This window comes from Canis lupus, chromosome 26 (genome assembly GCF_011100685.1).
Source record: "Canis lupus familiaris isolate Mischka breed German Shepherd chromosome 26, alternate assembly UU_Cfam_GSD_1.0, whole genome shotgun sequence".
In the NCBI taxonomy this organism is placed as follows: domain Eukaryota; kingdom Metazoa; phylum Chordata; class Mammalia; order Carnivora; family Canidae; genus Canis; species Canis lupus.
The window spans coordinates 37793361-37818223 of record NC_049247.1 but is presented as its reverse complement, the minus strand read 5'-3'; the positions used below and the strand labels follow the sequence as shown (position 1 = coordinate 37818223).

Sequence of the window (24863 nt, the reverse complement as noted above, 5' to 3'; positions counted from 1 at the left end):
TTTAAGCAAGTATTCAGACCAACTGTAGGGGCTTGGACTGACTGTATTCCACAACCTGCATTTACCTCTGTAGCTCTTACCACAAGGAGAATGTAGGCTTTATGAGGACAGCGGTTTTTATGTTTTGTGCATTGCTGTGACTCAGTGCTTTAGAACAATGCCTGACACATTAAAAGGCCTCAATAAATATTTCTCAATAACTAAATGAACGAATTCAAGATTCCATGTCCAATGCCTCTCTCCTTCCCTAGATCATGAACTCCACAAAATGAGGGATCTTTTACTTGGGTCACTGGTCTCTAACACTGTACCTGCTTCATAAAAGATGTTGCATAGATTTTTGTTAAGTTAGTGAATGTCTGCATGAATGACATTTGGTAAAATCCATGTAGCTAAAATTGAAATAAAAAATCATATAATTATTGTTTATAATAAATATAAACAATATATAAAATATAATATTGTTTATTAACAATAAACATATTATTGTTTCAAGACTTCCTTGAGGATAAACCTCTTAGGCTAAATAATCATTCAGTAATACATCCTCTCAGCCTCTAGAACCAAACATTTTGCTTATCTCAACAATATAATTTCAAAATACCCAATTCAGTCTTACCTTCCCAGAGAAAATTATTTTCTCTTTTGGATTATTCCAAAATCTGTAAGAATACACAGATTTCCTCTCTGCCTCCTTTTTTTTTTTTTTATAAATTGGTGTTGACTTTTAAATTTTTATTGTTAGTTTGAAATTCATAATGAAAATGAAAATACCAATAAGGTCTTTGGCTCTAGTAATAAGTATTATAGATAACTCAAAACATAAAGCTTTCCTACATTACATCAAAACTTATCTCTTGGAAAATGATACAATATGGTTGACTGGAGATAAAAGTAATTTATCAATTCATTTGGTCGATTCATATTTCACAATCATAACTTTTCTAAAATTAAATCTCAATACGTAACAACTTGGAGCACCTTAATGCCAAGCCTTTTCACTTGGGTGAGCCCCTTTTTATCAAGCTGGAACTGAGAAAGTCCTTAACATCATCTACTCCAATGACATGACACATCAGTGGCTTACTTTGTATCATTTATTTTCATAGTTCATCCTTTGTGAAAAATATTACCAAAACTGAGTGAGTGAAACTTAAAGACAAAGAAAAACAATAAAATTAAAATTGAAGAGAAAATACTCAGAGGTTGGGAGCCACTGATTCAAAAGGAAGAAATGAGGGATTTATAGAAGTATCTTATAATGTTCATTCATTCAGTCTTGGTAAAAACTCATTCTGCAGGTGTAAAGAAGTGGTTGAATTATTCACATAGAAATAGTCTGAGATATGAGCAAAGTTGGAAGTCACTCTGGAGGAAGATGGGCATTCCAGGGTGAGAGGATTAGAGTCCTCCAGAGTAGAAATGCTGCGGTGGCTTCATAGACAAGAGATAAGAGTAGATTTCAGTTGTTGTCGATGACTTCCTGGGAGTAGACTGCATTGCAGATCTTAGGTTTTTAATCACAGATAATAGAATTAGGGAAAACCTCCAATCGTTATGCAATTCACCCCAGTGGTTATGTGTTTCTCTCACCTCTGAGACATCCTGTAGACACAGGTGCATATATCATGAGTATAAATTTCAAAAGAGAAGGATGCTACAACCCCTCCCTTAGTAACCTGTAGGTTTATCCAACCTTTCTCTCATCTTCATTCTCATTCCCAGAGGATTACACTTCTGGAATGTCTTTTGAATTCCTGCTCTCCTTATCTTTCCATTGCCACAGACCTTGTCACCCTTTGCGGAGACTATTCAGGTGCCGTCCTGAATGGGACCCCTGTACCCGGGTCTTCCTCTCTTCAATATGTCTTCCATCTTCCTGCTATTTACATTTCTCAGTGAACAGCAAATCACACGACCCCTTACTCACAAGTATTTCACTGCACACCACTGATTTATATTTTTTTAAAGTCCTAGAATGCTTCATTCAGCTTTTGATCTGACCCATTCCACTCTTCCAGCTTCACCCAGTAACCAGCTCCCACTCCTCACCATGCTGAAACAGATGGTATTCCTTCAACACATGGCACTTATGTTTTCAAGGCATTACCACTGCTTCTACCAGAAATGCTCCCTTCCCAACCCCTTCCTCTCTTCTTTGCTTGCAGAAATCTGACCGTTCTATTACAGCATCTTAAATGTCATCTCCTGTGTGAAGCTTAAAAGGGACTGTTACTTCTTGACAGTGATGTCTCTTAATTTAACTTCTATCAGACCACTTAGCAGTGTGAATTTAAATGAGACAAAGACTCTCAAACTCTTGGTTTGAATGGGGAATGCAACGAAAAATAGGTTAGTTGCCTATTTTTTAAAATTTGATTTATTTACTTGACATAGAGAGAGAGAAAGAGAGCAAGAGAGCACAATCAGGAGGAGTGGCAGAGGGAAAGCTGAGCAGGGAGCCTGATGGCGGGGCTCGATCTCAGGACCGTGGGACCATGACCTGAGGCGAAGGCAGGCACTTAACCAACTGAGCCACCCAGATGCTCCGGTTTATTACATTTTTATATATGAAGGGAGAAGGATATGAATCTCTTCATGGTTAGCGAAGAAATCTGGCAAGTGTTTATACTTCTCAGAAAAGAGAGATCAATCTAAACATTATTCCTCAAGCAAGAAATTATTACATAAGTTAACTAATCAGAATTACAGAATTCTAGCAATGATGAGTCTCTCTTTTCACAGGGTATACATATGTCCTCAGAAGTCCAGGTGTCTTTAAAAGACCTTTCTGTTGGCCACCTGGGTGGGTTAATGGGTTGGGCATCCAACCCCTGCTTTCAGCTCAGGCCATGATCGCAGGGTGGTGAGATCAAGCCCCACATCAGACTCTGCTTTGGGCATGGAGCCTGCTTAAGATTCTCTCCTTCTCCTTCTATCCCTCTTGCCCCTCGACTCATGTTCTCTCTCTCTCAAAAAAAAAAAAAAAAAAAAAAAAGATTAGAAGATTTTTCTGTTAAACCAAAGAAGATTAGAATACAATTCCATCGTTTTTACACATTTTCATATTTGATTAGGGAATAATGGCAAAAATTTAGTGAATGGCCTGAATTCTCTACTTTAACAGAACTGGCTTTACAGTCTGGGATGATATGTGCTCTTCTGCAGATCTATGGGAATATTGTCTTCTCTTTCTGAGAGTCTTATCATGAGATACATTCTCAAAGCTATTTGATTAGTTAGTAAATAGAATGTGCTTGAGAATCCTAAAGAGGTTCCACACCCAGGGCAAGCCCAATTGAGATCATGACCTGAGCCAAAATCAGGAGTCAGATGTCCAACCAGCTGAGCAATCCTGGTGCCCCCTAAGCTCTCTCTTTTTATTTATCAGAACTTACTGATTCTTTCCAATTTTCCTGGGGTTCTGCAAGCTGACTAGTTAACATGATAAATTGAGTAAGTGCTGCTATTTATCTCGGGTACCATTTGTACTTGTACTGAGGTCCATTAAATGATTAACGTGGGGCCTATAGGGACCAATAGAGACATTTATATTGGAAAAAGAAAAAAAAAAAAGCTGTCCTGGGATCCTTAAAATCTCAGCTTCTTAGTCTCCCCTTTGTCTGGACTTGTTTGAAACTTGCATCAACTCAAGACCTGAAGAAGAAACTTCCATACACTTAGAATGTCTTTTCAGAGGCGCTAGTAGCAGTGACGGAGTCCCCGTAATGTTTTTTCATCAACCGCACATAGGTGGACTCTGCAGTGTAAACACTCCCGTATCAGGCCGTGAGGGACCAGGTCACCATCAACACCTAGCGACCTTATGAGTCCTCAGACCTGAGCTCAAACGGAAACAATTTACGGGTGACAAACAGCAGAGAAAGTGAGTCCGTTTGGAACTTTTCTGTTTTCCTTGTCAAAACAACCCTGGGAACTAGGGCGGCAATACCACGCAGATAGGGGGGGGCCAGCTGGGTGTGAAACTCGGTTATCTCAGCTGGTCACACGTGGACCATGTAGAAGGAGCCACAGTCCTCTAAGTGATGGTTGAGTCCTATCTTCCAAACCATACACGTCCCCAGGGAACCCGGGTGGAGCCTGCTGCCTCGCCCCGTTCACTCTGTCCCGTAGGCCACGTGGTGCCTTCCTACCTTCCCGGCATCCCCCCACTCTGCTTCACAGCCCTGAGTCCCTTTAAGCTAGTGATGCTCAGTGTGAGCCACACAGGGCTTCTCCTAAGGAGCTTTTCAAATATGCTAATACCTCCCAGAGGGTCTGGTCCATCTGGTCTGGGATAAGGCCTGGGGCATGCTTTCTCTTCTTTTTCTTTTTCTCCTAAAATTACCCAAGGGCAGTGCCCGGTCCAGCTGACAACAGCTGCCTCCTGGGCTCCGCTCAGCCAGGGTCCCACCTCTTTGTCCAGTTGGCCCTGCCAGTCACTCCATTCCTCAGCTTCATCTCTGGGTGGAGTGACAGTCACCAGAAGCTCAGAATGGCTTTCTCATTTTGACTAGACACTATGCCTCTTGCCATTTCTTCTTCTCACTTCTGTGCTGAAACAGCCCCCCCACCTCCTGTCTCCTCCGCCACCTCGAGTATGTGACCACACGCACCCTGTCATCACTCGTGCTCAGTGCGTGTAGGCAACAGCCCTTGAGTCTGATCCTGCACTAACTTGACAAGTATATTTCCGGGCCAAGAAAATCTGCCTTCGTTTTGTCCCTTGTGATTATCCCAGGGATTCCGAGCTGGTAACGTTGACTTCCTACTCTGTAATTAAGAAATTGAAGGGCTGGCAACAATACAAAGTTTGCTTGTTTGTATGTTTATACATGCCTGAATTTTAATTACTATATTTGTAGCCTTTGGACTGGCCCTGGAAATAAGGAGTTTAAATTGTAAATTCTGGTGCTCTCCAGACGTCCCCAGGAAGTGTCCGGGAGCTCCCTTCAGAATATAAACAACTGAGGAGTTTCTTCAGCTATAATCTTACTGTGTTTTTGTTGTTATTGCAGATTAGTTCCTGGTCCTTTCATTGGCTGAATTGAACTTAAAGCGTGCTGGGTCTTGTTTTAGCTCTGCCCTCCAAATCAAACCTGGGCTGCTGTGTTGACATACCGTGTCCTGTTGGCTTCCGAAGAGAATTGCTGGGTGTAGGCTAGAAAAACAGAACACTGGTGTTCACTGTACCTGTCGAGGAGAGGCTCTTTTCCCTTTGTTTTCTATCCTAACGTAATAATATACTACATTTCGGGCCAAAGCTTGACATTAAAGATAACAAAAAGCCCTTAGAGTTTTACATTTGGAAACTCACGCCCGAGTCTCTGGGGTAGGTTTTGGGGGCAGGGAATGGAAGAAATGCTGTGGCCGCTTCTTTGCTTCTCTAAACCCTGGTTTTGTCATCTGTAAAATGGGGTAATGTTCGCTGTCTTGCAGGATTGCTGGGACAGTTCAATGAGATAAGGATTATTTGTAAAGTAACTTGGCATGTAGTGGGATTAAAAAAATGGAAACTGTTATTGTTTACATCCCCAAATAACAACGTGTGAGTCCATAGCCAAAACCACCACGTAGGTGCCTATCCTGTACATCAGAGGCACTTTTGCCTAGAAGTGCAAAGCTCCAAATATTAAGTAGAGTTTTAAAGCCCAAGCAGCAAAACAACAGCAAGGGAGCATGGATGTTGCTGTGACTTTTTATCAGCTTCTGGAAGACACCCGATCTCCTTCTCACCTCAGGATCTTTGTTTCCTTTCCCTCCAGCCTGGAAAGCTCTTACTCAAGCTGCTCCCATGGCGGGCTCCTTATCCGTCGGTTATCAGCTTAGTATCACCTCTGGAGAGGGGCCCTCCATGGCACGGTGGCTGAACGAGGTGCTCCCTTCCCTAGGCCCTGTTGTAGCGCCTGGCTGTTTCCTTCCAAGGCGTTTGCACCCCGAACAGCTCTACTTTTGTGCTTACTGGTCTGCCGACTGCCCCTGTAAGGTGCTGCGGGGCCAAGGATCGCATCTGTCTCCTGGAGCACCTGCTGCCTCGTACCTATCTGATGGCCAATAAACACTCATGGAAACCCTCAATTAGTAAACAGGGTTCTGAATGTCACAGACGGAGGAGGAAAGCCAGCCTCCTAAGAGTCGCTCCAGGGCCCTTGCCAGCATGTTCACTCACACTCCACCCACTTGATCCAGGCCCGGTGGGATCCACTCCAGACTCATTCTCTGGGCTCCTGCAGCTCCTTTGCCATGTATTCCTCTCTTCCCTTGGCCAACCCTGTACTTCCCCACTTGAATCATACTAAAATTTGATCCTAGAACTGGCTGGTGGTCAGGAGAGAAGTGGAGGCAAATTCTGAGTGGGGTCAGCATTGTTTTGTAAGATAACCCGGCTCATTTGAAGCTTCTGTATAGTTTACAAGCAAGAGAAGTTCTCTCTTCCAGAGGTCCAGAGCGTTTAGGGGAACCCAGGTGAGTCAGGCCATCAAGTGTCTAGCAGGTGTCTGTGCTCCAAGTCACCCAGTCTCTCATGGCTACGAGGGCCCTGATACTGCCAGGCTGAGAATTCACCTCCTCCAAGTCCTGCCACTCTTAACTAAGGCTCATGTCTGCCCTTTAGTTCCGTCATCCCTGTGGTCACCAGTGACGAGGGTCTCTTTAAAAGCTGCCCATGAGGCCCTGACTCTCATGTTTGGGTTTCAGTTGGAGCATAATAGCTGCGTTCCTGTCTTCTGCACCGCTCAGTACATCAGTGGTGCCTTCAGTTTCACAGTCTTTGAAGTGGCTCTTTCTCCGATACTCACAGGTGCCGGTCACCGTGCAGGGGTTCATGCATTCCCTTTGACCTGTGTCCTGCCTTGGTTCAGGACAAGCCCGGGGAGGAGCCAGCTGCCGAGTGAGCAGCTGCAGGCTCTCATCCTTGCCCTCAGATTCACAGGACTACTGCTATCAACTGTCCTAGTTATGCTTGTAGGAAATTTGATGGAGGGGGTGCCTGGCGGCTCAGTTGGTAAAGTGTCTGCCTTCGGCTCAGGTCATGATCTCAGGGTCCTGGGGTTAGGTTCGAGCCCCACGTCAGGCTCCCTGCTCAGCGGGGAGTCTGCTTCTCCCTCTCCCTCTGCCCCTCCCCATACTCGTTTTCTCTCTCAATAAATAAATAAAACCTTAAAAAAAATTGACAAAGTTCCCTAGTACAGAAGGTAAGTTAAAAACAGAAATCAAATTTTGGTGCCCCCCAAACCCAATTAAAATGACTGAATTTTTAAAATTTTTATTTTTTTTAGGTGGGCGGGGGGAGAAGGAGAGAGAGTGAATCTTAAGCAGGCTCCATACCCAGGCTGGACACAGGGCTCCATTTCACAACCCTGCGATCATAACCTGACCCAAAAACAATGACTGAACTTTTAAAAGGCCTCAAAGAGGGGAAGTGGGGAGGAGAAGCAACAGGAACCAGACTGGAAACTTGAGAGATGGTGGATGGGTTGTAAAAGACTTAGCAGGTCTCCCTCAACCAAATCCCTTTGCTGGAAGCAGCAAAGCCAAGGGGTGACTTGTTTGATGCTGAAAATCCTCAAAGTCCCAGGAATTGGCAGCCTCAGATTCTCCAGGAAATGAGGTGAAGAAGAGAGACTGGAAATGATGATCCGTTGAAAATTTGTTGAAGAATCAGACGGCCAGATCCCTTTTGACCTCTGAGAAGCTGCATCACTGCTCCCCTTTCATTGGAGATACATTCTTAGGAGGGAGTAATATGGGTTTCTGGCTGTGGGACCCCTGACAGAGTCGAACTTGGTGCAACCTTATGGAAACAGTGAGCCCGTGTGCACGAGGAGCCGTCTCTGCTCACCCACCCTGTTCTCCCCAGCTCCGGGAGCTAGAAGCTGCCACTCTACTCTTCAGAGTACTGGACTCTTGCAGTCTTATCTGACGAGCCCAGGAGGGAAAAACAGCAGTGACATCAGAGGTTCTGTAACTGAACTGCCCAGCCTGATCTCTGTACAGCGACTATGAGCACCTCACCAAAACAAGAGATGAGACCCAGGAAATGGAAGGCCAGGGGAGCAAAGAAAGTCAGTCCAGGAGGAGGCTGAAGGCAACGTCCCAGGACAGCAGCTATGGACCGGGCATGATGACCAACACAGGAGCTGTCAGAAGAATCCAAAAGATATTTCATCTGCAAGATGAAATCAATACATCTTAAGATTTAGAGAACTGGTAAAAAGAAAAATTGGGGTTTAAATTGTGATAAGTACCTGGAAAATTAAACCAATGATAAAGCAAGACAGTTTGCTGCAGAGCAAGTAAAAAGCTGTTCCAGAAAGAAAAATCAACCACAGTTTTCTACATGGCTCAGGTGTGAGTGGTTTTCCATAGTCATGTTCATGTCAACATATTGATTGATATAATCGAAAGGAAATTTGCTGTGACCATATCATGAGGAGGTAAAAAAGTGAAGGTGTGGTAGGAGCAGTCGTCTCATAGTGGGAGGTCAGAGGGTGATCCCCAAAACTACAGATCCAGAAATATCAGTCAATGCACGTTCTTTAAAGGTGTGGAAATAGATGCCCACATGCCCAGTAAATGAAATAAAAATGATTGTTGTGAGGGAAAAGAGAGGTATTTAAGACATGTTTTTCAGGATGCCTGGGTGGTTCAGTCAGTGAAGCGTCTGCCTTGGCTCAGGTCATGATCCCAGGGTCCTGGGATCAAGTCCCACACCGGGCTCCCTGCTCTGTGGGGAGTCTGCTTCTCCTTCTACCCCTGCTTGTGCCCTCTCTCACTAGCTTCCTCTCCCTTTCAAATAAATACAATTAATTTATTTTAATTTAATTTTTAAAAAGACTGATGTTTCCTTAGTAAACCATAAGAAAATATTTGACTTTTTTTTCTAAAGGTTTTATTTATTTATTCATGAGAGACACAGAGAGAGAGAGGCAGAGACACAGGCAGAGGGAGAAGCAGGCTCCCTGAAGGGAGCCCGACGTGGGACTCGATCCCAGGACCCTGGGGTCACACCCTGAGCTGAAGGCAGACGCTCAACCACTGAGCCACCCAGGTGCCTCAGTATTTGACATTTTAAAGTGTATGCTTTTTAAAAGTTTGATACAAACAAATTCTAATATTCCACACCCATTAGGATGGCTATCATTAAAACAAAACAAAACAAAAAAACCTAGGAAATAAATAGTGTTGACGAGGACATGGAGAAAGTGGAACCCTTGTGCACTGCTGATGGGAATGTAAAATGTTAGTCACTGTGGAAGTTTGGGGTTCTCAAAAAGTTAAACATAGAGATACCATATGATCCATCGATTACATTTCTAGGGATAAGCCCTAGAACTGAAAAGCAAGGACTCAAGTGGAAACTTGTACACCGATGTATAGCAGCAATACTCATAATAGCCAAAAGGTAGAAACAAACCAAATATTCATCAACAGATGAATGGATAAATGTGTACAAAAAATGGAATATTATTTAGCCTTAGATGGGAATGAAAATCAGAAATACGCTACAACATGGACGAACCTTGAAAACACTATGAGATATACCAGACACAAAGGCCAAGTATTGTATGACTCCACATATAATGCACCTAGAATAGGCAAATTCCTAGAGATGGAAAGGAGAAGAATAAAGTTTACCAGGGGCTATAGGGAGGGCTGGATGGGGAGCTATTGTTATTTTTTTTTTTTTTTAAGATTTTTTTTTAAATTTTTATTTATTTATGATAGTCACACAGAGAGAGAGAGAGAGGCAGAGACATAGGCAGAGGGAGAAGCAGGCTCCATGCACCTGGAGCCCGACGTGGGATTCGATCCAGGGTCTCCAGGATCGCGCCCTGGGCCAAAGGCAGGCGCTAAACTGCTGCGCCACCCAGGGATCCCGGAGCTATTGTTTATATATAATTATATATAATACATATATTGTTTATATATAAGAAGGATATATGGTTTTAATGGGAGATGATGGAAAGGCTCTGAAAGAGAGAGTAATGATGATTGTACAACATCAGAATGTACTTAATGCTACTGAATTTTTTTAAAGATTTTATTTATTTGAGAGAGGGAGAGAGAGAGAGAGAGAGAGAGCATGAGCAGACAGAGGAGCAGAAGCAGAGAGAAAAGCAGACTCCCAGGATCCTGAGGTCATGACCTGAGCCGAAGGCAGATGCCTCACTGACTGAGCCACCCAGGAACCTTGAGGATTTAAAGATATCAGGAAGGAAGATTATAGGCTACAGAGGAGAACTCTGGGAAAGGGAGTTTAATAATAAAAGAAACATGAATTGTTTTAGAGACACCATGACTTGAAAATATGGGAAATGTGTCAGCCAGAAGATGAGGACAGACATGGAAGACGTAACTTGCTTTCAAGATGTCGAATGTCCAAGACAGAAAATACCTCCATCCAGAACAAGGGAGCTGCTCAGCCTGCAGTAAGGAAGCCAGCTCTAGAATCATTTAATCATGGAACCGACTGGAGGACTTGGGGTCCGATGCCTTTTATCTCAAAGGAGCTGGAAGAAATAGGGCTAAATTAAATGTCGAAGTCAGGATGAATTCGACAAACTGAAACTGAGAGTCATACCTATAAAATTCCGAGTACCTGTGAATTTTCACCAAGCTAAAGTGAAAAATTAGATAATGTTTGTAACTATCTGTGCTTTATACATTGCCATGGAGTATGGTATATTGTGGATTCTGGGCTAGACCATGAAGGCTACCAGGCTGACAACATTGGGAAGAAGGGAAGGTTGGAGAGAAAGGGACATGGGAAGTCCTAAAATTTGGGGATCTCTGGTTATTTGCTGGGGTTTGCATGAAGTAATGAGGTGCTTAGAGCACGAGCTTCAGGGAGTTACTAGCACTGAGCACCAGGTAGGTGCCCACAGCAGGAGCTCACGGAGGGTTTCCACCCTGACACAACTGAAGGACAATAATTTTCGTGCTCAGAATAGCTTTCCTTCTGCACTTAACAGGGGTCTTTTATGGAAGAACACTCTGAGGGAGAGGTGAAAGAGAACAGATTATATGCTGGATGTTTGGAAGAACTCCAGCCAACATCCCACCAAGCTTTATGAAGGTGCAATACCGCCATCCTCCATTCCAGCGGTAGAGTGTTACCTAAGGGGTGAGAGCGGCTTGAGCTACTATGCCAGGGGATTATCATCGCCAAGGGATTATCATCAGTGTCTTTATTTCATCATATCCCCAGGGATCCTGGGAAGGACATCATGGGCACCAGCCTTTGCCCAGGGCGCTAGGAAATGGCTTTGTGGGCGGCCTAGACACTGGACTCCCCGATGAGGAAAGTCAAGATCTCAGGGTGTGTTGTCAGTCTAGACAGCTCTGAAAGAGCGAGTGCAAGAAGACGCACATTCTGCTCAGCAAACCCTAGAATAATAAGATGAAGAGAAAAAAAAAATGAGATGAAGGGGCGTGCCTATGCATTTGAAATAAATTTTTGAGTAAATAAAATGAGACAGCAGTAAATTTGGGAAACTCCTGACTCCAAACAGCAGTATAGGAGGAAAGTAGATACAAGTCTATATTTATTTAGTGCAGACTATGTAATAAATGCTGGGAATAAAGTCAGTCCCTCCTCTCATGAGGCTTATTGTCTAAATGGGAAGATAAAGGTGAAATAATCCCCAGAGTAATTAGCTCTGTTGTGGGAAATTAGAAAACAAAATTAAAAGAACATGGTAATATGAAAAAAAGTCCTTTAAAAATGTAACAGCAGGGGAGAGCCCGGGTGGCTCAGCAGTTTAGCGCCGCCCTCAGGCCAGGATGTGATCCTGGAACCCCGGGATCCAGTCCCATGTCGGGCTCCCTGCATGGAGCCTGCTTCTCCCTCTGCCTGTGTCTCTGCCTCTCTCTCTCTCTCTGTCTCTCATGAATAAATAAATAAAAACTTAAAAAAAAAAAGTAACAATATTCTAGATGCATTAACATCGATTCAGAAGGTGCCTGGATGGCTCAGTGGGTTAAGCATCTGACTCTTGGTAATCGACTCAGTTGATGACCTCAGGGTCCTGTGATTGAGCCCCGCACGGGGCCCCACACTCCACAGGGGCCTGTTTGAGATTCTTTCTCTCGCTCTGCCTCTTCTCCTCCCCTGGCACACTCTCCCTCTCAAAAAAAAAAAAAAAATGTTTAAAAACATTTTAAAAATTAAAGACAGAGAGCAGGTGTGAGCAGAGCAGCTGCGGGGGGCAAAGAGAACCTTAGGTAGGCCCCAGGCCCAGCTGAGAGCCTGACCTCCGGACCCGAGATAATGACCTGAGCTGAAATCAAGAGTCAGCCACGTAAACAACTGAGCCCCCAGGCACCCCTCCATATTAGAGATTTTAATGTCTCCAGTTTTCTCTCCCCATTTTTTTCCAGGTTTGCTAGAAGTCAGATGGGTATGAACTTTTCAGATTAAAAAAATATTTCAATATAGATCGATCACGTATTATGGCTCCTTCTTCCCTGAAAATGGTGATTATCAAGCAGGGAATTTAGGTCAAAGGAGTTAAAAAAACATGCATTACATTCAGGAACAAAACTGTTTTTCCAATTTCAAGGTTTCGTCGTAAGCATTTAAATACAGTTAATGACAAGTCAACACCATCTGCAAAACCAAAGATGCTGCTTACTTGGCTAGGCGCAATCAATATTTGTTTACTGTTGTTAGCCTCTCTGCATGTACCCGGGTGCTTCATTTCTTACAAGAAATCTATGTCTGTAACGAAAAAAATGACTGTGAGATGGTTTTATTTAAATCAGCCTTTTCTAGTTATTGAACATTTCACATGAATAAATTCATCTTTATGCACATGATGGCCTATCTGAAATAGCTTCCCAATTCTTTAAAATGTCACAGGCACTTCATAGCATAAAAATACTAAAAGCGTTTTACTCTCACATGGTTTATTAGCAGAATAGGAAAATTAATCTTATCCTAACCAAAAGCAGAAATATAATTAGCTGAATCAAGGAAAGTGTGACATTTGCCCGTGAACTCTTTCTTCCAATAATATATCTATTTTGGGAAATCGTAAGACAGGAGTAAGACAAAAATATGAGAACATGTTAGGCATCTCTAACTAGTTATTGTCAAGTATTAGGAAATGAATGTGGTTCTTATCTGTGACTTTTTTCCTGGTCTCTATGAAGAGAAATAAATGAAATAAAAAGCTCAGTTATTAATAGCAACCGTCTGGGGGTGTCACTCATGGTGGGTAGTCAGGTGAGAGACTGAGTGTACCTGGTTCTCCCTCGGGCTCTCACACTGAGAATATTTACCGAGTTAATCACATTGGAGAGCCTGACTCTATTGAACACTGACCTGCTTTCAGACAGAGCTAAAGACATTCTCCACCATGGAGGGAGCTGTTGCACAAGATTTCATAAAATGTTGGGGGGACAGTGTTGAGCGTCTGACATTTGTCTTGTGTTCAGCTTCGTGTGTGTGCCTGGGTGCATGCAGAACATGGAAAATCTGGGTTCAAGGAAAAGGTACTGATGCTGTCTACAGTGCTTATTTCTGCGGACTCAGATGATCTTCAATATGTTCCTCATCATTTTCTGGATTTTTTTTTGCAGTCAGCATACCTTACTTCATAATTAGGGGAAGAAAAGAACTTTCCCCCAAAATGACTGAGCATTTCATATGAGCACAGTACTACACTAAGTAATTTGTGAAAATAAAAAGAACAGACTTCCTTCCATCTGAAGCCTTCAATATGATGTCAATCAAGTGATATCCTATGTGATAATCTTTTTATTGCCTGTTATGTGTCAGATAACTCAATTTCCTTTATGGACTCTATCTCCTTTAATGCAATCACACAGAAAATGTGTCCGTTCACTTGATGGTATATTATTCAGTAATTTCAAATGCTGTTGTTGAGGGACATAAGGATACAGATTTTCTAATAGTAAAACATAAAGAGGCAGAAAAAAGGCATGCGTAAAGAGTACACAGGAGACAGTCTAGATTGTGATAATTCCTTCCTGCCATTAACTTTTAATGATTTTGATATATTTGACAGCCAAAGAACAATTTTGTCCTGACTTTGGGGGTACCGGTACGCAGGATGACGGACATTCTGTGAAAACAGAGGCCAGTGTGAGATGGGCAGCTGGAGGAGGGTCCAAGAAGCAGCCGCACGGGGCTCCCTGAGTACTTCAGAGGAAGGGGGACAGACGATGTTTGAGGAAGAGAAGGGGCTTGTGCAACAGCAGTGAGAACTGGGCTGCTTGTGAGACAGGGCAGCACCAGCTTGCTTATACGGTGGGTGCAGAGATCAAGTGAAATGGTCCACCCAGTGTCTTGTCTGGGAGGGAGACGCATAGGAAATATTAGCCATCGTGATGATGGTGACAGTGAGAAGAGGGAGGAGAGGGACTCAGGACAGAGTCCAAAACAGCAGGCAGCAAACCTGGTCAACAGTCTGCTTCCTTGGGCAGCCCCGGTGGCTCAGCGGTTGGGCACCGCCTTCAGTCCAGGGTGTGATCCTGGAGACCGGGGATCGAGTCCTGCGTCGGGCTCCCTGCGTGGAGCCTGCTTCTCCCTCTGCCTGTGTCTCTGCCTCTCTCTCTCTCTCTCTCTCTGTGTCTCTATGAATAAATAAAAAATCTTAAAAAAAAAACAACAACAGTCAGCTTCCTTGAATGGAAATGAGAGTGCCGCGTAAGGCCTTCGGTGCTCTGCACATCGGAAACCAGGGGGGAGTGCCCTGAGCAAGAGCAGTAGCTGATGCGTAGGGGAAGTAAGGAGAGCAGCTTGGGACATTCAGGATTAACCATCTCTGTGGGGTATTTATCAAATAGTAGTAAATAGCTGTGAAACCTTGCCATTGGTAGTGATGTGGACGCAGCTGGAAAGGAGTATGCCAAGGGAGATAAGCCAGCCAGAGAGAGACAGATACCACATGATTTCACTCATACGTGGAGTTTAAGAAACAAAGCAAATGAACCTAGGGGGCAAAAGAGAGAGGCAAAGCAAGACGCAGACTCGCCTAGGAGAGCAAACTGATGGTCACCAGAGGGAGGGGGTGGGGGTTGGTCTGCTGTGATGAGCACGGTGGTGTACGGATGTGCAGAGTTTTACTAGGCCCTACACCTGACGCTCATATTCCGTTGTATGTTAACTCACTGAAATTGGAATAAAATTGTTTTTTCAAAGATTTTATTTATTTATTCATGAGAGACACACAGAGAGGCAGAGAGAGAAGCAGACTCCGTGCAGGGAGCGGACGTGGGACTCGATCCCAGGTCTCCATGATCACGCCCTTGGCCAAGGCAGACGCTCAACCGCTGGGCCACTCAGGTGTCCCTAAAATTTTTTTAAAACATACAATGCTAGGAGAAAGAAGCCAGACACAAAAGATGACACGTGATCCCATGTTTGTAAATTCTTGAAAGGCAAATTCTAGAAAAAGCAAAACTACAAGGATAGAAAGCAGATCAGTGGTTGCCTGGGGGGTGGGAGGACAGGGGAACCGACTTTTTAAGAAGAAAAGTTCTGGGCAGCCCCGGTGGCTCGTTGGTTTAGCGCCTGCCTTGGGCCCAGGGCGCGATCCTGGAGTCCCGGGATCGAGTCCCACGTTGGGCTCCCTGCGTGGGGCCTGCTTCTCCTTCTGCCTGGGTCTCTGCCTCTCCCCCTCTCTCTCTCTCTCTCTATGTCTATCACGAATAAATAAATAAAATCTTTAAAAAAAAAAGTGCAGTTGGGAGGGAAGACAAGCCTTGCTGCTGGATTGGGCGTGGGCAGAGGGAGTCAGGAAGTGGAAATCCAGGAGGGCTTCTAGGGGGGTGTGTGCGGGGTCAGCATGGACCGGGCCGGGTCAGCGAGACGAGCAGCGTGATGGAGGGTGTGTGCCGGCCTTCGAGGCCCCCAGCGGATGGGCGCGGAGGCCTCAGGAAGGCAGCAGGCCAGGGCGGCCTCCGCAGAGGGCGGCCAGGACACCCGCCCCGGGGGCCGCCCCGGGTGCTCACGGGAGCCTAAGGCCCTGGGCGGGGTGGGGTCACGGCGCGGCCCGACGTGCGCACACCGGAAGTGGCCGTCCCGGACGCGAGCGTAGCCGCCGAGGGCTCCCCGCGGGACGTCTCCTGGGCAGCCGGCGCTGCCCTCCGGAGGCCGAGGTGGGCGCGCGGCCGTGGAGGGCGGGAGAGCCACAGACGCGTGTGTGGGTCCTGAGGGTGGACGCGACGTCGGCCTGGCGGTGGCGGTGGCGGGGGCGGCGTCGCGGGAGGCGTTCGCTGGGGGAGGGGCGGCTGACCTCCGGGGCCGCCGCCTCAGCGCCTCACGGGCCGCCTCACGGAGCAGTGACGCGCCCACGGCCGCCCTGCCCCTGCCCCTGCCCCGGCCCGGCTCGGGTCGCCGCTCACCTGCTTCCGCTCCGGCCGCGGCGTCCGCTCCCCAGCGCTCCACGTGCGTGCGGCCCGCGCGGCGACCCCCGGGGCCTCCTCCGCGCCGCCCCCCCTCACCGGCCGCCCGCGGAGCCCACGCCGCGCCCCGAGGACGGGCTGAGCGGATCACGTGGTCGCCCTGGCCGTCGGGGCGGGAGGCCCCGTGCGCCTCCTCGCCGAGGGGCCCCGCCCCCGCGCAGCCGCTGCTCCGGGAGCCCCCTGAGCGCCTTGCGGTGCGGCTCGCCGGCTGTGCGGCTGCTTAGGAAGAAACATTTGCGCAGATCCGCCTGTTCTTTTTATAATTATTATTTTTATTCATGAGAGACACAGGCAGAGCAGGGAGCCCGACGCGGGACTCGATTCCGGGCCCCGGGGTCTCGCCCTGGGCGGAAGGCGGCGCTAACCACCGAGCCACCGGGGCTGCCCTCCTCTGCCTATTTTTAAATTTGATCAATTGTTTGCTTTTTTTCTGTTTCTTTTATTTATTTATTTCTCTCTCTTTTTTTTTTTTTTTTGCCATCGAGTTGTATGGGGTCTTTATATATTTTATAAATGACCCTCCCCCCTTTATCGGACGCACGGCCTGCAAATATTTTTCTCCCATTTGGTAGGTTGCCTTCTCATCTTCTTCTTCTTTTTTTAATTTAATTTATTTATTTATGATAGTCACACACAGAGAGAGAGACAGAGACAGAGACACAGGCAGAGGGAGGAGCAGGCTCCATGCACCGGGAGCCCGACGTGGGATTCGATCCCGGGTCTCCAGGATCGCGCCCTGGGTCAAAGGCAGGTGCCAAACCGCTGCGCCACCCAGGGATCCCCCCATCTCTTGCTTCTGTTGCCTTGGCTTTTGGTGTCAGATTCAAAAAGTCGTTTCCAAGATTGAGGTTGTGTTGTGCCCAAGATTGGGAATCCGAGAAAGCACCGAGGAGCCGACACCGATGCAAGTACATGAGGGTTTATTTACAAGCTCGAGCTTGGGTCCAAGTATACCCGACGCAGCAGGGCAGGGACTTGGACCCTCTGTTATAGGGGCCAGTGGCCAAGGAGATCGTGACATACGCAGAGAGTTGCACAGTCATGTTGGTCCACACGCAGGTGGCCGATTGAATTACGATTCACCCTATAGTGACCATTTGAACCAGCCTATTATTCTGGTTAGAATTGGCGCGCAGGTTTGGCGGCAAAAGAGGGGTTTTCATTCCTTGGCGGTTAAAGGTCAGAGGTCCCGCATTCCTATGTGTGCTGGTTTCTGATAAGGGTGTGCTTAATAGCTAAACTAGGGTGAGGGAGTGCCTTGAACAATAGGCAGGTCGTGTGTTGGGGGGGGTTTACATGAGATGGGTGTAGCACAAAATGGAGTTAGTCCTGCTCTGCTTGTCCAGGGGTAGGGGATTTTTGTTAGATTTCCTGGGTCCCACAGTTGGTGTCACCACCCATGTTTTCCTCTCGGAGTTTCCCGGTTTCAGGCCTCAGGCTCGAATCTTTAATCCAGTCTGAGTGTACCTCGTGGGTGGTGTAAGACACAGGCTCAGTTTCACCCTTCTGCGTGTGGCTGCCCACTTTTCCCAACACCGTTTGTTGAAGAGACTGTCGGCTCCCCATCGTTTGTCCTTGGCTACTTGGTTGTGAATTAATTGACCATATGAGCGTGGCTTTGTTTCCAGGCTCTCTATTCTGTTCCATCGGTCTCTGTGTCTGGTTTTATGCCAACACCACGCTGTTCTGGTGACTAGAGCTTGGAGATACAGTTTGAAATCAAGAAGTGTGATTTCTCCAGCTTTCCTTCTTTCCCAAGATTGCCATGGCTACTGGGGGCCTTTTGTGGTTCCAGACAAATGTTGGGACTGTTTGTTCTCTCTCTGTGAAACATGCCAGGGAAATTTTGATAGGGATTGCATGCAATGTACAGATGGCTTTGGGTAGTATAGACATCGTAACAAAACTGATTCTTCCAATCCATGAGCATGGACTGTCTTCCCGTTTATTTGTGTGGTATAACTTTTAAATTTAATTACCTTTTTTTAATTGGTGTTCAACTTGTCAACATATAGAATAACACCCAGTGCTCATCCCATCAAGTTAACTTTAATTACTAATTAATCTTTAATGACCCTGTTTCCAAATAAGATCACATCCTGAAATATCAGGGGTTAGGACTTGAACATCTCTCTCTCTCTCTCTTTTTTTTTTCCTTTGGTGGAAGGTACATAATTCAACCCAAATAGGGGCTGTGCAGATAGAGTATAAAATCTTAAGTATCCCTCTTGAAATCTTTAATGCACAGTCCCCACTTTTTTCAATCCTAACATTCCAAGAAAAATTTCCTGATAGCAAAGTTCTTTCCTCAGGCTTTCTCAGTACCAGATGTTAAGTCCTCTAGAGAATCTGCAAATGGCAGAGGAAGAATGCAGAGAGAACACAGTTCTCAAGTGCAGCTAGCTTCTACTCCAAAATAAAGCAACGTCAGAATTTTTTTCAAGCTCTGTAATTTCAAAATGTCAACAAACACTGTTCAAAGTGTTGGAATCTGTTTCCCCTTTTTTTTTTTTTTTCCATTCTGGAAGTTGAGCTATAAAATCAAATACTAATTACATAAAACATTATACTCTGTTAATAAATAAATTAATCTCTGTTTTGTGAGCAGTTTTGTGACCTCATATGATGCAAAGGCAATATTAACTTAAGTGGCATTTCAAATGAACACAGAAAAGATGGGTTACTTAATAAATGAACAGGGATATTTGGCTAACCATTTGAGACAAAATAAAGTTAGAGGCCTACTTCATAAATTAAACTTACATATAATTGAATTACAGATCAATTTTTAAACTTAGATAAAATCAATCATAAAATGAGAAAATGTAAGTGAATATTTTTATTTTTTTCACATTTGTTACAAAAAATATATAGACAAGTAGAGAGGCTAGCATCATAAACACTTCACGATCACCTTTAAAAAATAACAGTAACCATTTTGGCATATTTAGTTTGTAAATTTAGAGTATTTTAAAACACATTATGGACATCATGACATTTTACCCCTAAATACTTCAGTAGCCATCCCTGAAAAATCAAAATATTTCCTAAAATTCACAACTTAATGATCACACTTTACAAAACTAACAGTTATTCCTTAATAATGTTTCATTTTCAAATAATATTCAACTTTCCTCAGTTGTCCCAAACAAGTCCTTTAGAGCTGGTCTATTCATATATTTTAAAAGATTTTATTTATTTATTTATTTTTTATTTATTTGAGAAAGAGAGAGAGAGAGCACAAGCAGGGGGAGAGGCAGAGGGAGTGGGAGAAGCAGACGCCCCACTGAGCAGGGAATCCACCATGGGGCTCTGAGATCATGACCTGAACTGAAGGCAGACACCCAACTGACTGAGCCATCCAGGTACCACAGAGCTGGTCTAATCAAACCAGGAAGTGTGCGTGTTCATACATCACAAGTCCAATTTTCAACATAAATGTATTTGTGGATATCTTTGTAAGTTTTAAGATTATGTTTATAACTTATAGGGCAGCCTGGGTGGCTCAGTGGTTTAGCGCCGCCTTCAGCCCAGGGCATGATCCTGGAGACCTGGGAGCAAGTCCCACGTCGGGCTCCCTGCATGGAGCCTGCTTCTCCCTCTGCCTGTGTCTCTGCTTCCCTCTCTCTCCCTCTGTGTGTCTCATGAATAAATAAATAAAATTTTTAAAAAAACTTACAATTATACTTAAAATGAGCCAAAGAGAGAAATTTACTTCATTATATTTCAGGCATTCTGAGATTGGTTTTATCAAAATATCCCTTAGCATTTATTTTTTATTACTTTTCATTTTTCATTGCTCAGATGCACTTGAATAAAATGAGAAAATCAGAACTAATTTGGTTTGGAGGATTTGATTTCAGAAACTCCCTTTTTCTTCACATTTTTTTTTTAGTATTCAGTTTATTTGAGAAAATATAAGTGGATATTGACTGTATTTTGGGATTGGGAAGTTATACTAATTACAATTGCAAAAGATATAATCTATAAAAAGAGATATGAGTCAGTTTAAATACATAAAATCTAAAACTTATTTGTATATATATACATACATAAAAAGGATAACAACATGAGGAAAAAAGGTGTGTACTGTATATAACAGATGTTTATATTTTTCATATAAAAACAAATTGCTAACATATTCATTCTTCAATAGAAAAGACAGCAGAATTTTATTTTATTTCAAGATTTTGTTTAAATTTAACATTTAGTGTAATATTAGTTTCAGAAATAGAATTTAGTGATTCATCACTTGTATATAACACCCAGTGCTCCTCACAACAGGTGCCCTCCTTCATGCCCATCACTCAGTTACCCCACCCCACCACCAACCTCCCCTCCAGCACCCCTCAGTTTGGTTCCTAGAGTTAAGAGCCTCTCAGTTTGAGACAGCAGAATTTTGAAAGGCAATCCACAGGAGAAATACAGCAATTAAACATATGAGAAGATGCTTGTTTTCATTTAAAAGAAAAACCAGTTAAATAGGATCCCTAAAACCTCATCAGTTCTAACACACTATGATTCTGAATATAGAAGATTCAGTTGGCACATTTTTTGCATATATTTGCCCTTGAATTCACCTTCCAGCACAAAACATTTTAATCTCTAATACAAAGTCACTTATATCTCATTTATCATATCGCTGATAAAAAAAATCTGGATCTTTAAAAAACCAACTTTATTAGGATCTTTTGGTTGCATAAGCTGGAATCCCAACTCAAACTTGCTTAAGAAAAAAAAAAAAATCAGCAGATGTCTACCACCTCCACACATTCCTACATCCTCAGTCTCCCTGTGTTTTGAAAATTCAAATGAGCTTTCTTCAAAATATAAGGGCAAATTGACCTAATTCTTCTCTCCTGCTGAATGGAGGAGAGTTAACTTCTCACACTCACAAGTCGAAAAGCTCTTAAGTAGAAATGACCTGAGAGCCTGCCATGGCCTCCAGGGACTTCCATTTCTGGAAATTTCTAGAAGAAAATCCCATTCCTGGCTAAGCCTCCAGTTGCATCTCTCCAGAGCACCTTAAGAATAGCAACTGCACGTCTAGAATGGCTTGTTTGTCAAGCCTCCAGGTGGTAGGGCGGTGTGGTGGTTATATTTTTGTTTGCCCAGCCCTCTCTTCCTCCTCCTCTTGGATCCCTTGGGCAACCACCCTCTCTCTCTGTGGTCCAGGCAGGCCTGTCAGTCACAGCATGTTCCCTGACCCCCCAACCCCAGCCCTACTTCCCACAAGGGGTTGTGACCCAGGCTGATCCATCACAGTGTTCCTAAGGTTGGATTAATAGATGTCAGAGGAGATGTGCTCTTCCCCGTAAAGGAGGTTAACTTGGGATGAGAAGTTAGCTGCTGGTGGCCAAAGAAAGCCATTTGCCCCAGGAGAAGATAAAGCATAAAAGAGAGCTGGAGGTGATACAGGGGACAGAGAAGAGGTGGCATCAGATGAGCGCATGTAAACAAGAGTCCTGAAGCCATCCTACCCCTACCCTTCCCATATATGTGAGCCAGTAAGTTACATATGTTGCTAATTAGCTTGAGTTGGGTTTCTGTCCTTTAAAACCAAACAGCCCTAACTTATGGTACTTCTTGTTTGCAGGGCAGCTCCCATGGACCTGAGTTGTTCAACCAGTCTTCCTCTTATCTTCTGAGCTACTGTCCTCTACTCTCTTGGGCGTGTGACTCTGTGTGTGTGTGTGTGTGTGTGTGTGTGTGTGTGTGACTGTGTGTATGTGTGTGGGGGGAGGTGCTTAAGGGTTATCAAATGGCTTCCATAACAACAAAGAACCTGGTGGGTCGTGTTTTTGTTTTTGTTTTTGTTTTCCAAAAACTCGTTTTTCACTTCCAAGGATGTGGGATATATTTTAAACACACATGCACACACACACACACACACATATCATTTCCATTGGGCCCACTGATCTACGGGTTAACCCCAACACTGAACATTCCTTTCCGTTCTGGTGGTCAATACAGGCATTGCCCCAAACCTAACAGTTTGAGAAAACAAACATCATCTCCTAGTTTCCATGGTCAGGAGTCCAGGAGCCCCCTAGCCGGGTGGTTCTGCCTCAGACTCACGAGGCTGCAGTCACGGTGTCAACCACGACTGTCGTCATCTGCAGGCTTCACTCCAGGGAAGGATTTCCTTCCGAAGCTTGTTCCCATGGCTGTTGGCATGTCTGACTTCCCCAGGAAATCTGAGTTCTTTCGAAAGTACTGTGATCCTGTGCCAAAGGCTAGCCTGACAATCCTAGGATGGGAAGGAGGGTACGTGAGGGAAGGCAGGAAGAGTAGGGGGGAAGGTATTCCAGGCAAAGGAGAAGCACCCCATCAGGCTCCTGTGCCACTACCTGCCTAGAGCTATCTCTAACAGTTTCAAATACGAAAGTGGCCACAAACCCTAACTTTTTCAAATGGGAATCAGGCAGGTCCTGGGAATACAGTTCAGCGGGTCAGAATTCAACCTCAGCCATGAGATTATAGTAGGTGGGAAAACACACAAACATGTGGATTGCTTGAGTTGCAAACCAAACTCATCGGGCCAGCAGTATACACAAGAAGGTTCGGGGGCGTTTCAATTCCAGAAAAAGCACAGTTCCAGAGGATTGGAAGAGCTAACCTCAGCTCAGCTGCCCACTCCCTTGGTCACCTATGCTCACAGCACCCCTCGGACTCTGGGTGGGCAGAGTCTTGTCCCATCTTCATCCGGGTCCTCCATTCTTTATCCCAAACTGATAGAGCTCTTCTCTGCATTCCTTAAGCAGTATTTAATGTGCATCACGCATTGGGCGCTTAATCAAATATGTTCCGATTAATAATTCTATGTTTCAACAGTTTTAAAGATCACAACGATTAGTTTTTCGTGTGGGAATGCCATTTACAGGCAGTTCCCCGGGTTTAGATGCTTTGAATCCTTCACTTTACGCTAGACCAGTGCTTTTCAACCTTGGCTACCCATTAGCATCACCTAGAAATGTCTTCCCATTCCAGGATTCGACACAGGAATTAAAAGAGAATACTGAACGACTAAGAGTTACTAACTTTTGCTAAATAAAATTTCCTTGGCAGGAAGCCTAGATGGAGAACCATCACTTGAGAATCTTTTAACTCCAAGCATGTGCTGTATACCAAGGGCATCCTTATAACCTGTGAGCTTGTTGGAAATGCAGAATTTCAGGCCCCTGCATCAGAATCTGCATTTTAACAAGGTTCCAACCAGTGATTCACATGCCCGCTAAAGGTTTGGTTTTGTTTTGTGTCCATTTGTTTTATTATGAAATATTCACACGTATAGAAAAGCTTATAAATAAACGTCCAGGTGCCTGACATTTTGCCCCGTGTCTTTAGGTGAAGACTACAATGAAAAGAGATGAAACAATCGAGACCCCCGCTCCTGTGTGGTCTTTCTAGTGTCTCTTCATCTGCTTTCCTTCCCGTAAGTGGGGGGGACTGTTCTGAAACCCCCCATCCAGGTTTTTATATCTTCATTGTCTCTTTTCCAGTGGTTCTGTGCTTCTGAACGTTACATCTGTGTTCTCTATAATTACTAATTTGTGTGTTTTTGAACATTCTGTGTTGGGACTATCTATTCTGACAGATGTAGTTCAAACTCATTTATTCAGCTGTAGCGTCATATTCCGTTTGTGAATATACCACACGTTATATAATTTGTCAGGTGTTTAAAATTAATAATCCCCAAATTCAATAGTTTTCCATTTTCACCATTACTGTATTGAAATAAACATGTTTTTCTGAAACAAACATTTTATCCTGGCTTCCCGGTGGACTTGTGAAAGTGTCTATACAGGGCGTGTACCCACAAGTAGATTTCAGCTGGAGCAATTTTGGTAAACTCTACCCCAAAACTATTGTGCAAATAAAGCCACCAAATCCCAACATCCTGACCAATACTTAAGATTGCCCACATTTTTTTCTTATTTATTTATTTATTTATTTATTTATTTATTTATTTATTTATTCATGAGAGACACACAGAGAGAGAGGCAGAGACAGAGGCAGAGGGAGAAGCAGGCTCCATGTGGGGAGCCCGATGTGGGACTCGATCCCAGGACCCGGGGATCACACCCTGAGCCGAAGGCAGACGCTCAACCCCTGAGCCACCAGGTGTCATCCCTCCCCCCACATTTTTTTTTCTGATCTAAAATAAGTGACATATTCATTCACAATTCCCTGACTATAAGTAAGACTGATAACCATTTGTTGGTTTAGTGGTCCTTTAGTTTTGCTTTTCTGCCAAATAATCAAATTTCTTGTCCATTTTTTAGCATATAAGTATTTTAAAGCTAAAAATATTTTCATCTAAGCAGTGATTTTCTGTATTCTACAAGTTTTAATATGTTGCGTCTTCATTTCTATGCAGTTTAAAAGAATGTCTAATAAGGGCGCCTGCCTGGTTCAGTCAGTGGAGC

At 44.3% G+C, this 24863-nt stretch overlaps 2 long non-coding RNA genes across 5 annotated transcripts in view; one reads left to right on the top strand and one right to left on the bottom strand.

The window, feature by feature from the left end:
• Positions 1 to 658: 658 nt before the first annotated feature.
• LOC111092558 lies at positions 659 to 16469 on the bottom strand. 2 transcript variants are annotated; one of them, XR_005379548.1, is made up of 3 exons: positions 16375 to 16469; positions 12636 to 12721; positions 659 to 8138 (listed from the first exon to the last, which is right to left on the bottom strand). It is a non-coding gene; the product is annotated as an uncharacterized LOC111092558 (long non-coding RNA). The 2 variants fall into 2 exon arrangements; XR_005379549.1 differs by lacking the exon at positions 16375 to 16469 and adding an exon at positions 14424 to 14459.
• The window catches only part of LOC111092559, a 23407-nt gene continuing 14571 nt past the window's right edge, over positions 16028 to 24863 (top strand). For 2 of the 3 annotated variants that reach the window (XR_005379544.1, XR_005379543.1), the window contains exons 1-3: positions 16028 to 16128; positions 23503 to 23674; positions 23782 to 23869. This is a non-coding gene — a long non-coding RNA (uncharacterized LOC111092559). Of the gene's footprint in view, positions 16129 to 23502; positions 23675 to 23781; positions 24196 to 24863 lie in introns of those variants that run through there. The other variant, XR_005379542.1, reaches the window with a different exon arrangement.